A 17085-nucleotide genomic window follows, 5' to 3' on the forward strand; every position below is an offset into this window, starting at 1 on the left:
GAGAGTATGGCCCCCAGACACCCTTTTAGCTCAGCGGTGAAGTTATCTCCGAGGTTCACCGTTCAGCCAGGGAGTGGATAACCCCGTAAAACCAAATGAGACTAACGAGTTATAGTAGTCCAGTGACAAGGGCCAGAAGTCAGAAGGGGACAAGGAAGCTGGTTTTAGGGAATGCAAGGTTGAGTAAGGATATTGTTGATGTGTTGTGAGATTGTTAACCATTGTCATAGCACAACATTTGTGGTAGCTGTTAAATGAGAAACTATTTAGTTCTGTAAGCCTTCATGTTAAGTGAGAATATCAGCACAATTGGAAGAGTGTAGGCAATGTCACTGAACTGTGCATGTAGAAATTTTTGAAATGATGTATCCTTGGCTATGTGTATTTTCATCAAAAATAAAAGGTTGAGGAGTTAGAGGATTGACATGATGTGGGGTTGTTAACCAATGTCATAAAACAATACGTGTACTACTGTTTCATTAGAAACTATTTATTCTGTAAGCCTTCACCTGAAGTACAATAAAAGAAAACAAAAATAAAAGAAAACATAATATATGGTGATTAAAGTATATGGAAATTATCTTAAGTGTAGTATATGGTAGTATAAGTAGTATATTCTTGCTTGGTTTCATGTACATGTATTGCTCTAATTCTTGAGGAACTTATATAGTGAATACAAAGATCATTCTCCATACAATGGAAGATTTAAATAATTTTCCCTTTTAAATGTAAATTTGTCCGATTTTTGAATAGTTAGACTTTGAAATATATAAATCTAGTCATTAATTCTAAAAATTCCTACAAAATTTGTATCACAATTCTGAAGAAATATAAAATATCATGCACTTTATGCTCACTGTGTGAGATGAGGAAACCCTGGTGGTGTGGTGTTTAAGAGCTACAGCTGTTAACCAAAAGGTTGGCGGTTTGAATCCACCAGGCACTCCTTGGAAATCATATGGGGCAGTTCTACTCTGTCCTACAGGATTGCTATTAGTCAGAATTGATTTGATGGTAGTGGGTTTGGTTTTGGGTTTTGGTTTATGTGAGATGATGGAGCCCTGGTGGTGCAGTGGTTAAGAGTTTGCCTGCTAGCCAAAAGGTAGGCAGTGTGAATCCACCAACCTCTGTGGGGTTATGTGCCATTAAAATATGGACGTATAAAGGCTTCTATGCTGCACAACATGTTGAGACTTGTCCCCAATATGTTGAGGCTTGTCACGACCTGTTTTCCCAAACCCGTTACTGATTGGCTTGTTTACCTGAATTCCTCCTCCCTTGCCCGAAACTTATTGTTATTCACCCAAAGCCCATTGTTCTGTTATTTGCTTCACTGTTTGCTGTATTGACTATAAAATGAACTCCTGGGACTGAAGCTGGGTTCGACTCCTCAGAGTGACCCTCCTGGCCCCACTTCTCTGTAAGAGTTGTGACATTGGTTATTGTCTCTGCTGCCCCGACAACCGTCGCTGCTGTGACAAACCTCTCCTTGGAAACCCTATGGGGCAGTTTTCTCTGTCCTATAGGGTCGCTATGAGTCGGAATCGACTTCATGGCAGTGGGTTTACCTGAGATGATGGAGTAGGTAAAAAACGTAATGTCAAGCATATAAAACAGCAGAACAAAAGTCATAAAAACCTATCATCTAATGACTTACTCTCTGGTATGTTTCAAATTTATTATCTTCTCAAAAAAATATACAACTGTCATAAGGAAGGAAAGTGAAGAACATCAGATAATGTCAGATCCCTAACTGAGTCACTTGGTGCTAAGTCAAAAGACATTTTTTTACCTGGGTGATAGAAAAAGCAAGCATATAACCACTGCAACGACAGCTACCAAGTTCTGCTGGTTTATCAAGTTTTCCATTCTCAATTTCTCTCGCATCACTGATTTTTCTGGTATTGAGGGTTTCAACAATACAGTGAATTTCCCCCTACTACTGATGATGGTGCATGATTAATAACATCAGTGATACCTTTACATTAAAAACTAAGGCGACTATATCTGTAATTTTTGTGTAACTAGCTTGTATAAGTTATTCGGTAAAAAATGGTTAATCAAGAAAATATGTAGATTTTTTGCAGATGAAAAATAGCTCGGAAAATTATATTCAAAGTGAGAACACATTCAGAGATTGGAGTATGATCAGATGCAGGGTCATAAAATGCAGCTTATTCAATATGCAATGTGCATATTCTTCAAATTTTGATATGATTTTCAGCCAGCAGTTTATAATTCTACATTGTATACACTTATATACTAAAAACTGTATTAATTGTTTTCCTTTACTTTAAAAAGTGCTTGTCCACATGTTATTTCTGCACACTTTGGCTCCTCAGGTTGATAATACTCTCGAGAAAGCAGAGCCATAGATTTGGCAGTTTGGATGACCTAGTGTGAAGTAATGGAAGCTGGCAAGCAGGCATCACCAAAAGCCCTGCTACCTGAAGGCAGAGACATTGCAATAATCGAGCTTTGTTTTAGTTCTGGGCAATAATGTTTACCAAAAGCCAATATTTCTGTGATTTTCTGAGTAATATACCACAGGGTTCTTTAGATGAATTTCTTTTAAAAGTCTTGAGAACAGCTAGTCCCAGCAGTACATCCTGACTGAAGCAGCATGATCTCTGGCAGAGTACACCTGGGCATACATGGTTTGTGTGACCGGTCATTTCATCCAAATTTAACTCAATATAATAGGAAATCTGATAGACAGCCAATTTTCAGTGTTCTAAAGGAAATTCATCCAATTAGAGTATTTCATCTTTAAAGTCTTTGTTAAAATATACTGCACATATGTCTAAACTTTAAAGATTTGCCAGTTGTTACTTAGTATGAAAATAATTTATGTTGACCAAATTACACATTTTTAAGTAATAAATATTTGAAAACAACTTCAAAAATAGAATTAAGGAACCTAGTTAATTATCACTTTGAATATTGTGTTTAAATAAGAGAATTAATGGCTTCAATAGATTAAGATGTCTTTATACTCCCATTAGTTGTTATTCCTACATAATGTGAAAATAAGCTTTACTATATTTTAGGAAATCTACTTTAATGTTAATATTATCCACATCAAGAGTCCAAAAAGTTACCCTTTCTCTAGACATTCTAACTATAGAATAACAGTGACAGCAGTAATAGAAGGGCAATTAATTTTATGAAATAGGAAATAATACGTAAGAATAACTTATTTTTTATTTTATTTTTTCAAAAGTTTTATTATAGGATAAATTTTCAACTATAAGATAATTGAAAAATAAACAGAAAATTATGGGAAAAACTGATAAAACTCTCATATCTTATGCCATATGTTATCACAAAACAAAAATATAATAGGTGTCCAAGTCTTACAAATAGAATTGCACATGCAAATGATCTATCATATACCATAGAAATTTTAAAGTTAAAAATAATGTGCTTATTAAACTAAGGTCAACTTATAACTGGCAACTGACTATTCACACCCTGGTTCCAAATATATGTGTGCTCAACTCACAACAGTTTCTGTCAAAACTTAAAATTAGAAGCAGTAAATAACACATGAATTCATAAAAAGGTAGTGTTGGAGGGGGAAACTGTTAACCCAAAAGTAAAAGACAGCATGGGCTTTTTCTTTATTAGCAGCACATTTTAAAACTGAGGATGTATCATTTTTAAATTAATACCATAAAGGTTATTATGCCATGGACACTTTGATACTTTGATTCATAGACTTGGCAGAGTGCATTGATTCCTTCTCTCTCTTTCTCTATGAAACTAGACAAGTAAAATAGGATATAAAATTGGGAACTAAAAATGTGCTGGATCTTTTTTTTTCTTTTAAATTGAAACAATTTTAAAAAATAGAAAAGTAAGTCTCTTAGGTGAATAAGTTTCAACTAAACTGAATTAAATATCATTATATACTCATTAGAGATTGAAATTATTCAATTTGATTTAGCAGTAATAGAATACTCTTGGAAAAAAGTTCTAATAATTTTCATCATTTAAAACAATTGTAGCATGTTTTTGCCAACATTTCATTTATTTAAAAATTATTCAGTACATTTTTCATAAGGATTTAGCTGTTTACAGGCTTATAGATTTTTTAACAGTGTGAAAGAATATGTGTGGGCATTTCAGCATCTATTTTAGAATCTATAGATAAAATTTTATATTTAATTTCTTATAAGAATCATGTATGCCCTGAAGCAATTAAAGGGCACTTATTCTATCTTAACATTCATTAGAACAAAATACATAATAGATTATCTTACATATTTTTCAACTTAATCCATTTACACACTATTGCTCTTTTTAATTCCCTATTCTAGCTATACTGATCTTTAGTTCCTCCAATGAAACAAGCTACCTCCAGCCTCCGGATGTCTCCTTGTAGGTCTGTCCCTAGTCTGGGCCAGGTCCAGGAAAATATTTTTATAAGGCTGTTATGGATTAAATTGTGCCCTCCTTTAAGGATATGTGGAAGTCATAAACCCTGTACCTGTGAATGTGGCCTTGTTTAGTAATAGGGTTTTTCTTTGTTATCAGTTAAGTTAAAGGAGGCCATGCAGCAGTAGGGTGGGGCTTAACCCTAATCTCTTCTGAGCAATTGCCTTCCAGTTGATCCCAAGTCACAGGACCCTATAGGAAAGAGTAGAACCATCCTATAGGGTTTCCAAGGCTGTAATGTTTACTGAAGCAGACTGCCACATCTTTCTCTGGCAGAGCTGCTGATAGGTTCGGACCACCAATCTTTCATTTAGCAGCCAAGTCCTTAACCAATGCGCCATCAGGGCTCCCTTGTATTATAAAAGGGTCCTACAATTATCCAGATCAGAGAGGTGGTGGTAGTTTTGTCCAGGGTGGTAACTTCCTTAGAAGAAAGCTTTTGCCAGGTGCACAGGAACTCAAGACATGTGAGGAGAGGGTAGGAGAAAGCTGAAGTTTGCCAGCCCTTCTTTAATTCTAAATTCCCTTATTTATACTGTGCAGTTTGTGTCCTCTTCCCATTAGTCCTCCTTTATCAAGGGACAGAGTTCACAATATAAATCTATGCTTTTATTTATCCAATATTTTTTGTAAAGTAGTATATACTGCACACCAAATGATAAATATAAATGAGAGAATGACTCTTATAAAAGATTCAGGGAGCAGGAAAAGGGAGGAATATATTCTCAGAAATATTGTGAAAAGGGGCATTCAGATTTTACAGAGTGCCTATTGTATTACTCAAGACATTATTTCAGTAGTTTTGTGTTCTAAACAAAGGAGAGACATACAGCTACATTTTTGAAATGGTCATATTTCTGTTAAGTTTCATCTAAATTCAGACTGTAATGTTAAATATTATAGTCAGAAATAAAATATAAAACCAAATCAGTAAAGCTTCCTTTTTAGGAAAATTTGCTTTGCTAACTTATGGAATTTATACTTAAAATTGTATTGAATTCATGATTCTTTTTTTCAGTTCCCCTTCCAATATAGAGTGCTAATAAACTTTTCTAAATCTTTCAAATTATTGCTCGGTTTGAAAGCATATTAATTTCTATTTATCACTCTGAAATTGTAAAGAATTATCTGTGGACTGTCATTTATTCTGAGAACCAAATAGTTCATTGGGTTCACCATTTTAATGCTTAGCTGGGTTCAGTCTCACATTAAAATGTATTTCTGTGTAACTACTAAAAATGACAATACATCGCTTCTATAAATCTCATTATTTCAATAGATTTCACATTAAACTGAAACTCACTGAAATCTAAAAGACTAAAACCAAGATGCATTTGAAAAGAAATAAAAACTTTTAATGATCTTCCAACTTATGCTCATTTCCCTCCCGTATGTGAATTTAATATCTTCTACCTGTTACTTAATTTTGGCATTTCATTATTAGTAGTATTAAACTGGTATCTAGAAGCATCAAGATACCATACTGCTAAAATTGCCCTACTGAGTAAAAATGAAGTAAATCAGTTTACTCTATTTGGTTTTATATTGAAATTATAAATCCAAGAAAAAAACCATTGCCCATCAGTTCAAGAGAAATTGAAGGTAGACTAATGCAGTAAAAAAATGAAAGATGCATATTACTTCACAAAACTAGTTTTCCTTATGAACAGAATTCTTTCCCTACTTTTTTGGATAGAAATTGTTTTTTCAAGTTATAAGTTATCAGCCAATGATAAATTAATGAAATTATTCACCTTACCAATAAACTCTTTTCTCTGCATAGTCATTAATATATACTATATGTATCCATTATCCACTTTTACTCAAAATCTTTCAAGCAATATATACTATATAGTACATAAATTCTATATTGTATGAAGTATAATTTTTAGTCTTATAATAATCTAAAAGTAAAAATAAATCACAGAGATTATTATACACTGATTCTATTGATGATAATTTACTAGTCTCGGGAAAAAGTAATCTAAATCCTTAGAATTATTTTTCTCTAAGCCCTAAGTACTTAAATATTTCTGTTTACAAATAATGATAAGTATATGATTTTATATTTAGGTGCCAAGGCATTGATACAGTAATGTTTAGTTAAGGTGTTTTATTTCCATAATATTGCCGATAAAATTTGTATTACATGTATCCAAAATGCAACGCACTTCTAGCTAAGAAAGTCACTGCTCCAATGCAGGGCTTGATTATGGAATTGAACGTTGTTTCAACCTTTGTCTCATCTTCATCCCCTTATACATAAGCTCAGATCTAGCGCCTCTCTTCTTTACTATGTTGTCTACTTTATAGACACTGGGGTGGAGTTCGTTGTCCAAATCTACTACTCACACATCATACCACAAGGCTAATCTCTCAACGGAGTCATGTGCAGTATCCAGATGAGATGTAAAACACAAGTGTTCATAATTGAGGCACATATTGACCCCAGATGCAAAGGGTTTAAGGTAGAATTAAACGGAAGCACATAACTTGAGACCAAAGAAAAGCCTATTTGTTTTCCTGAAAATCGACTGTATTCTATCAAATGATGTTTCACAAAACATCTCGTGTGTTCAATTTTATAATTCCATAGAATTAAGAGTTAATCTTAACTGCCTCTATGGCTATGAGAAAACATAATGAACTAAGCAACCAAGCAACCAACATGCTCTCCCTGGACATAAATCTCTTAGTCTTGTATATACACCAAAACCAAAACCAAACCCAAACCCATTGCTGTTGAGTTGATTCTGACTCTTAGTGACCATATAAGACAAAGTAGAACTGCCCCATAGGGTTTCCAAGGAGCTGCTAGTGAGTTCAAACTGCTGACCTATAGGTTAGCAGTCATAGCCCTTAACCACAGCGCCACCAGGGCTCCTTGTCCTGGATATAAGAGAGGATAAATGAGAGAAAATTTATAAAATAAATCATACAAAAATTAGATTACCCCTTACAAACACAAAGAATCCCCCAAATTTCAAATACTAGAATATATTGTTTTAAACTACCTGATATCCCGTTGCCTTCGAGTCGATTCCAACTCATAGTGCCCCTATAGACAGTAAACCTAAAATGAACAGTTTCTCTTTGCTTAGGAGCCTAAAATCCAGGATAACTATAGCTACCCTGAGTCTTGACAAACTTAACATCTGGCACCAACAAAAGCCAGGAAAATGATACTTGTCTGCTTTGGTATCCAGATTCTTGCTGACTCATATTCTCAGAAATAGTGTCTTGACCCCAAACAGATAATAAAAGATGCAGATATAATAGATGTATAAAATATTCTCCCTACTGGGCCCTGGCTGAAGGCACCACAGTGGTGCAGTCATTAAGCACTTCGCTGCTAAACAAAGATCAGCACTTCAAATCCACCAGCCACTCCTGAGGAGAAAAATGTGACAGTCTGCTTCTGTAAAGACTACAGCCTTGGAAATCCTATGGGGCGGTTCTACTCTGTCCTACTGTGTCGCTATGAGTCAGAATCAACTGGATGGCGATGATTTGGTTTGGTTTGGTGCCCTGGCTGAAATACTAGAGGTATACTTAGGTAAAGCTAAACTAGAAATGTCTTATGAATGATTTTTAGATAATTTTTAAGGATAGAAAATGGATTTATCAAATCCCTTATTTTGGCCACACTCAGAACAAATGTGCAGGAATACAAGGGCCCCTGGTAGCCTGCCTGTCCCAACAAGTTTACTTCTACTACTGTAGTATATGCTTGATATATGGGTATGTTTCTGGGATGTTTCCGTCTAAAAGGATTTTGAACTTGCCTCTAAATTAAATACTCACCTTGAAGTTTTTCAAACCACCTGGATTTTGTGATTTGGGCATGTTTGTAGTCCCAAAGTCTCACCAAAGTGCCTCCTTCCCCATTCATACTGAAGTCTATAATTGATTTTTCTTATGCTTCTCCTACACCGCAGCAATTTCTGTTTGATTACACATTGACAGTAAGTTTGTTTGGAATCCAAGATTCACTAGAGGTAGGATTTCTACTAAACTTTCCACCTGGGCCCTGAAGTTTGTCCCCTATGCTTTATTTCTTGTGAAACTTAAACACTGAATTTCAATTTCACTGATTTTGCAAATGACCTCAGAGCTAAAGTCATCTGGTTGAGTTCTTGCCTTCATTGTCTTCCTTGTTTTATTCATTTATTTACTTTGCCTGAGGATTATTTATTACCTTACCAGCTCATCATTTAAATATATATATAAATTGTATCATAATATACTTAATTATACCATCACTAAGTAATATTATATACACACACACATATATATAAGGAGCCCTGGTGGCGCAAATAGTTAAGCACTCGGCTGCTCACTGAAAGTTTGGTGGTTCAAACCCATCCAGCTGGTTTGTTTGAAGACTTGATATTCCACTCCCATAAAGATTACAGCCAAGAAAACTCTATGGGAAAGTTCTACTCTGTCATATGTGGTGTCTCTGAGTTGAAATCGACCCCATGGCACACAACAATAATGTATTATGTGTATAAACTAAACCAAACCCATTGCCATACAGTCGATGCTGACTCACAGCAGCACCATACGTTACAACGTAGAACAGTTTCCTAGCATTTTCTAGGCTATAATCTTTATAGAAGAATTTTTCCAGTCCTTTCTTCTGTGGCTCCACTGGGTTGGTTTAAACTGCCAACCTTTAGATTAGTACACAAGCACAAACCATTTGTGTCACCCAGATTTCATTCAAAAGACTTAGTTGTTTGCAAAGCGAGGGTCATCCCAAGTCCCTGAACTCTCATAAAATTAGAAATGCAAGTCCCTTCTTTATTTATTTTTGTGAGATATTACAAAACAGAAAGCCTGAAAGACTTTCTCGTAACACAATGAGAGATTCAAGACTGGAGAAGATTTCCTGGTTTCTTCACTTGTCTAGTAAAAACTCACCTCAGTGCTCTCAGGGGAATGGAGCAATATTAGCTTTGTTTTATGATGTTCTGCTAGTGACAGTTTTGTAAGACTATATATTTATACACTAAGGAAGCTTTGTAACTTAGCAAAAGGCCAAATATTTTCCTTTACTGCTTGTACTATCCATAATTCAAGATGATTCCACTTGAATTATCTGATAACTTTTCTTTTATTGAACTGAATGATTAACAGTTAAAATGTGTGTCTAAGTACTTGCAGGAGACTAAGACATTAGGTTTATGGGAAAAAAAATCATTTATGTAAACATTAAAACAAATTCAATAAAGATTTTTATTCAAATTCTTTGTCACCTGTGACAGTTACTACAAAGTGTTATAGACTGAATTGTGTCCCCAGAAAGGATATTTAGAAGTCCTAACCCCTGTACCTAGGAATGTGAACTTTTTTGGAAGTAGGGTCTTTCTTTGAAAATGCTATCAGTTAGATTAGGAATACCAGAATAGTTAGATTAGGAATTACCAGAATAGGATTGGTCCCAATCCCTTCTGAGTGTTGTCTTATAAAAGGGGAGAACAGGTAGCTGAAACAGAGCCACACAGGGTGCAAATGTCATGTAAAGATACGTATACAAGCAGCAAAGGAATTTCAAGGATTGCTGGCAGAAACCAGAAGCTAGGAGAGAAGCATGGAACAGTTCCTCTCCCAGAGACCTCAGAAGGAATCAACACGACCCATAACCTGATTTGCACTTCTGCACTCCAGACTGTGAGATAATAAATTTCTGTTCTTTAAACTCACCCACATTGTGGTATTTTGTTATTGCAGCACCAGGAAACTAAGAGACAGTAGGCTAAAAAAAAAAACAACAGAAACAATATTTTTAAATGTGTCTTTTAGCTACTTGGTGTGGACTGTGTGAATCCATGGCTTCAGAGACTGGAGGATGAGATAATATCTGTGAATATCTATATTCGCAGAATGACTGAATAATTTACTACTTCTTTCCCTTTGGAAAGCTTCATATCGTGTCCAGCACTGAGTACCTGCAAAATTAAGAATGCTTGATAGTGAATTGAGAAACATCTAAATAGATCATATAGTCTATCCTTGTTAACTCAATGCTTTCCTACACATACAGAAGATAAAAACTTTAGCTCAACCAATTTTGAACACAGGACTTAGAAAAAGATTGGACGTGATTGTCAATGACAATCATAATGGTGGAAATAGTCCCTGCCATAACTACAAAATGAGGGAGGTGGGATCTCAAGCAGCTATGAAAAACAAGAAAGTGAAATAAGTGGTCCTAAAACTTTGGACAATCACATGTTGGATGGAGACTTCTCCCATGTCAAGATATAGTAGACTAAGATTATTCAAAATGTATCCTGTTGAAAATATAGAAAACTAGATAAAATGTAATTTTGATACTTTTTTAAAGTGGAAAAAATAGTTTACAAGGGTGAAAGGAAAGATTTTAGGACCCTTGTTCAAGAAGAGAAAATTGAACAACAGTGTGTTAATGATTGGGGCTGGTGGATATGTTGTTATCAATCCCAGAAGCCTAGAGGCCAATAGAAAATATAATTTCTTCCCTTAGAAGAGACGAGTTGAATGAAATGATACCCCTTCTCTTCCTTCTTTCTTTCTCCTTGGGATGTCTTGTATGAAATCAAAAGTGCATTTTGCTTCAGCAGGACAGGAAAATAAAGACTTGAAGGTTCACAGACACAAGTAAAAACTGTTTCTTTAAAAGGCAACAATAGTATTTTATATATTGTTTCCTTTTTTGTGACAAAATATTTAGTTCTCATGAGTACTTATAAAGGTATATCTTAGTATATTGGTGTTTCTTTTTTAATAAGTGTTGATACAAAGAGATGAATCAAAATATTTTTCTCATATTCAAATAATATTCACATGTTGCTTTTCAGTAGTTTATTAGTTTTGCTTTTCAGTAATATACAAGAATCAGTTGTTTTCATTTTTCTATAAACTATATTTAATCATCATATACAGAGGGAAGAATATTAGTCCTGACTCTGTAACTCTGTCAAGCTGGTCAGTCTTGAACAAGACACTTCACCTGAATTTTTTAAGTGCACATAGTGCTTAAGACGGAGTGCTGTGGGTCCCAACTGAAGGGGCATAGAAGCTTTGAGGCTTGCCTTACCAGCTGGGTTACATTTGATAAACAATATCAACTCTCTGAGACAGTTTTCTCACCTGTAGAATGTGGATAATAATACATACATAATCGGTTTGTGGTAAGGATTTCATGTCATAATGCATGCTTACACAGTAAAGTTGAACATAGTAAGCACTCAACAGAACAGTTAAGATATGTTTTAATATTTCAACTATTATTATTAATAATATTTATCTTAAAGGGTTTGTGAAAGGGAAAATTATATACATTACTTAAAGCACTTTTCAAGTTTCCTAAAAAAAAAATTGGTGATTAGTTTACTTTTCTTCCATTGCCTCAAATTTGCTTACACGTGTCAGTAGAAATACATCACCATCTTCAATTGGGAAAAAAACAAACAAACAAAAACCAGGATAAAATAGAGAACAACATTTAAATAAATGTACTTAGTTTGTTTTAGGATTGAATTTTAAATTATTGCATTTGGACCAATTTGATTGATGCATTGTCTGAGGTAAATAATTTAGGTAACTTGCACAAATGTACACAATTAATATATGACAGATGTGGGACACAACTCCAAAAAGACTATTAAACCTAAATGCTATTGAGCTCTTAGCTTATGAACACCAAAACTGAGAATGTAAATTATAATGAATTCTCTAGTAGTCAGAGCTAATCATTAGCATGCTCATGTCAGCCTGGCTTAAAAACATTGGTTAATTTATTTGCATATTATTGTCTGGTCCAGAATGTTGTCAGTTGTTTCAATTATTCTTGCACAAGTTCTTGACAGGAAAAAAAACTATTAAATTGCCTTAATATCACATTTTTAAAGGGTAAATTCTCAAAAGAAATATTTCCTAATTCCACAAGATAAAATACATAATGATTTCAAGATATTTCCAGACTAAATATAGATTTATATTATTAATTCTAGATCAATTGTGGAAAATAATACATCTAATATTTATCCATAAAATAATTATTTAAGTTGATTTTGGTGTAAAAGTCTCCAAGTTCAATTCCCTTTTTGTGAATAGTATCTTTGAGAACCACCATTAAAACTAATGGACATGGCATATGTAATATACGTATATCAAGCATATTCTTCATTCCCTAAGTATTATTAATATAATCATGCATTAGGAATAATCTATTTCACAGAAACTCATGGAAATAAATTCCTTGATAGATTAAATTATTATCACTCCTTTGAGAACATATTGAATCATAATTTTATTATTTGACTATGATTGTTGTAGTTTTCAAAGTAAAGTAAAACAGATATTATTTCCATGGACTTAGATGCGCTTCCGTGGACCATGGTAGACTAAAGGAAGCCTATTGTCTACAAAAAATAGCAGTGGTTATCGCATGCAACTTCAGGGCTTTTCTTTAATTTCTACAAAAGTTTATTGAATCCTTATACACTACTCTGTTGAGACAAACTGATTTATGATGCAAGGATAGAAAGGAGAAACTTAAGTTTTTAGGGACATGCAGGGGATTGTGACTCTTTTTATTTTTATCTTTTTTCCCAATTATCCTGATAGCTAATTTGATATTGGTATAAAATATTTTGTCATCTTTATTTTTAAAAGAATATAGCCTATTTTTTTGCAACATTCCTGTCCAGTCCTGATTAGAATCTCTCATCAGAACTTGAAATGTTTCTAACATCTTTACAACATGGTTCAGGAAATTTGATATACATTTCAAAAACAAGCCAGTGCTATTTTCTTTTTTTGCTAGTTTGTTTTTGTTTTACCATTTTTTTTAATTTTAAAAACATTTACTTCTGGAGGCAAGGCCAAGATGGCGGACTACTCAGACGCTTCTGGTGGGTCCTCTTACACCAAAGACCTGAAAAACACGTTAATCAATTATATATGACAATCTAGGAGCCCAGAACATCAAAGGCAAAGTTGAGGAATTGGACTGAGTGGCAGGGGGAAGGAGAGACAGCTCGTAAGCAGAGACGAGTTGCCAGATCTGACCTGGTGGGAGCCGGCGCCCTGCAGGCCAGATCAGCTGGCACGTCCAGTGAGGTGGGCAGTGGCATTCGGGATGTGCTGTCCACATTGAGAGAGACCAAGTGGCGGAGAGTCAGCTCAAACCTCCAGAACCAGGGAAAAGTGGCACTCAATCAGCAAAAGATAAGTACATGCATTTAACCTACCGCGGATCAAAAACACCTCATTTAGGAAGAAATTCTTTCCCATTTACTTACTTCCTCCCCACTCTGCACAAGTCCCCTGGGCCAAAAGTAGGATCTGTCATGCTCCCTGAGCCATTCTCCCAGCCTCGGAGAGGGAAGAAACTAACAAACAGGAAAAAAAATAATCTATCAGCTCCCTTAGGCCAGGAACTCAGGCCAGGCACAACTCCTTTGCCTAAACACAGGCATGTGGGGTCCATAGAATTTGAATTGCTTTCACCCTTGCATACACATCTGTGGGCCCATTTCAACAGTGTAGGCCCTCATTAGCACCGTACAACAGGGTATATACCTGAAGCCTAACATCATAGTATCAGCCATATTGTGAAGTGCCAGGTTCATGACATTTGACACCACTCTGCCCATTAAACAGAGTCCTAACCTACCCATATCAGGGGCCTGAGGACTGGTGACTCCACCTATGTGACCTAGCCACCTGCAACAGGGGTCCAAGAATACATGATGCCTCCCAGTCCTTACAGCCAACAGCACTGGTTACCAATAATCTGACTGCAAAACCCACCCACTTATGCACTCTTGGGAACAGAGACACACTTTCCTCCAAGACCCACAAAGGAAGCCATCAGACCCTTGCCACACCCAGCACATGACCCCCTACTGCAGCCAGAAACATGTGCCTAATCCAATCAACCCTGCCCATCTAGGACTGTAAGTGACAGCCTGCACCACACACTTGGTGACTGTCTATCTGGACACCTGAGCTGAATCCATACAAGAAAAGTAAGTGGACTTCTGGGCTCATACACCTAGTAACAGATCTAACCACCTGCTGACAGGAAGTAAGAGATTCAAAGGTGCCAATAATCAAACTACCTCATATGAGGAGCCTATTTGGGCATATCAAAATAAAACAAAACAAGAAGCTAGGACACAGTAAGCAAACATACAATAAATAAATATAATAACTTATTGATGGCTCAGAGATAACAGTCAATATCAAATCACATAAAGAGGCATATCATGATGGCTTCAACAAGTTCCCAAAACACAGAATCAAGAAATCTTCCAGAGGAAGAGAACTTCTGGGAATTACCAGACATAGAATACAAAAGATTAATATACAGAACTCTTCAAGAGATCATGCAAAATGCAGAACAAGCCAAGGAACACACAGACAAAGCAACAGAGAAACTGAAGATTATAGAAGAGCAGAAATTTAACAAATTTAACAGTCTGTAAGATCCCCTAGAGAGATAGTAATCAGAAATCGAGAAGATTAACAATAAAATTTCAGAATTAGACAAACAATAAAATTTCAGAATTAGAAGACTCAATAGAAAGTCATAGGAGCAGAATAGAGGCAATGAAAGTCAGAATTAGTGAGATGGAAGCTAAAGCACTTGACACCAACTTATTTGAGGAAAAATCAGATAAAAGAATTAAAAAAAATGAAGAAACCCTAAGAAGTATGTGGGACTTTATCAAGAGGAGTAATCTACGAGTGATTGGAATACCAGAACAGAGGGGGATAACAGAAAATGCAGAGAGAATTGCTGAAGATTTGTTGGCAGAAAACTTCCCTGATATCATGAATGATGAGAAGATATCCATCCAAGAAGCTCATTGAACCCCACACAAGGTTAATCCCAAAAGAAAGTCACCAAGGCACATTATAATCAAACTTGCCAAAACCAAAGATAAAGAGAGAATTTTAAAAGCAGATAGGGATAAACTAAAAGTTATGTAAAAAGGAGAGTCAATAAGACTAAGCTTGGAGTACTAAGCAGAAACCATGCAGGCAAGAAGGCAATGGGATGACGTATATAAAGCCTTGAAGGAAGAAAAAAAATTAGCAGCCAAGAATTATATACCCAGCAAAACTGTCTTTCAAATATGATGGTGAAATGAGGGCATTTCCAGATAAGCAGAAGTTTAGGGAGTTTGCAAAAACCAAACCAAAATTACAAGAAATACTAAAGGGAGTCCTCCAGTTAGAAAATCAATGACAACAGATAACAACCCAAGACTAGAACACAGGACGGAGCAACCAGATATCAACCCAGATAGGGAAGTCACAAAAATAACTCAAAACTAAAGCGCTGAAAATAGGAAATCAGAGAAGTCAATATGTAAAAGATGACAACATTAAAACAAAGAGAGACTTAAAAAATGTAGTCATACATTTTTCATAAAGACAGAAAGTTGAGACAATATACAGAAATAAAAGATTGGATTAAATTTAGAAAAATAAAGTAACCACAAAGGAAACTAACAATCCTACACATCAAAATAAAAAAAAAAAAAAAAACCAGGAAAAACATAAACAATCAGCAAATAAAAAATAAACAACAATGAAAAAGATGAAAAGAAAATACATAAAGAAAAATGACTCAGCACAAAAAATTAAGTGGAACAAAGAAACTGTCAACAACACAAAAAAGACATCAAAATGACAGCACTAAATGCATACTTATCAATAATTACACTGATTGTTAATGGATTAAATGTACCACTAAAGAGACAGAGTGGCAGAATGGATAAAAAAACATGATCCATCTATATACTGCCTGCAACAGACACACGTTAGACTTAAAGACACAAACTAAAACTCAAAGGAAGGAAAAAAGTATATATCAAGCAAAGAACACTCAAAAAAGAGCAGGAGCAACAATATTAATCCCTGACAGAATATGCATTAAAGTAAAATCCACCACAAAGGATAAGGAAGAACACTATATAATGATTAAAGGGTCAATACACCAGGCAGACATAACCATAATAAATATTTACACACCAATGACAGGGCTCCAAACTACATAAAACAAACTCTAACAGCATTGAAAAGAGAGACAGACAACTCCACAAGAATAGTAAGAGACTTCAACACACCACTTTCAGTGAAAGACAGAACATTCAGAAAGCTCAATAAAGACACAGGTGAGCTAAATGCCACAATCAACCAACTTGATCTCATAGACATATACAGAACACCCACCTAACAGTAGCTAAGTATACTTTCTTTTCCAACACACATGGAACATTCTCCAGAATAGACCACATATTAGGCCATAAAGCAAGCTTAACAAAATCCAAAGCATTGAAATATTACAAGACCATAAAGCTATAAAAGTAGAAATGGATAAGAGAAAAAACAAGGACAAAAAATAAAACATATGGAAACTGAAAAACACCTCGCTCAAAAACTACTGAGTTATAGAAGAAATTAAGGATAGAATAAAGAAATTCAGAGAATCAAATGAGAATGAAAACACACTGTACCAGAACCTTGGAAAACAGCAAAAGCAGTGCTCACAGGCCAATTTTTAGCAATAAATGCACACATCCAAAAAGAGGAAATTACCACAATCAGAACATTAACCCTACAAGCCAAACAAACAGAAAG

The sequence above is a fragment of the Trichechus manatus genome, unplaced genomic scaffold (assembly GCF_000243295.1).
Source record: "Trichechus manatus latirostris isolate Lorelei unplaced genomic scaffold, TriManLat1.0 scaffold00275, whole genome shotgun sequence".
Classification (NCBI taxonomy): domain Eukaryota; kingdom Metazoa; phylum Chordata; class Mammalia; order Sirenia; family Trichechidae; genus Trichechus; species Trichechus manatus.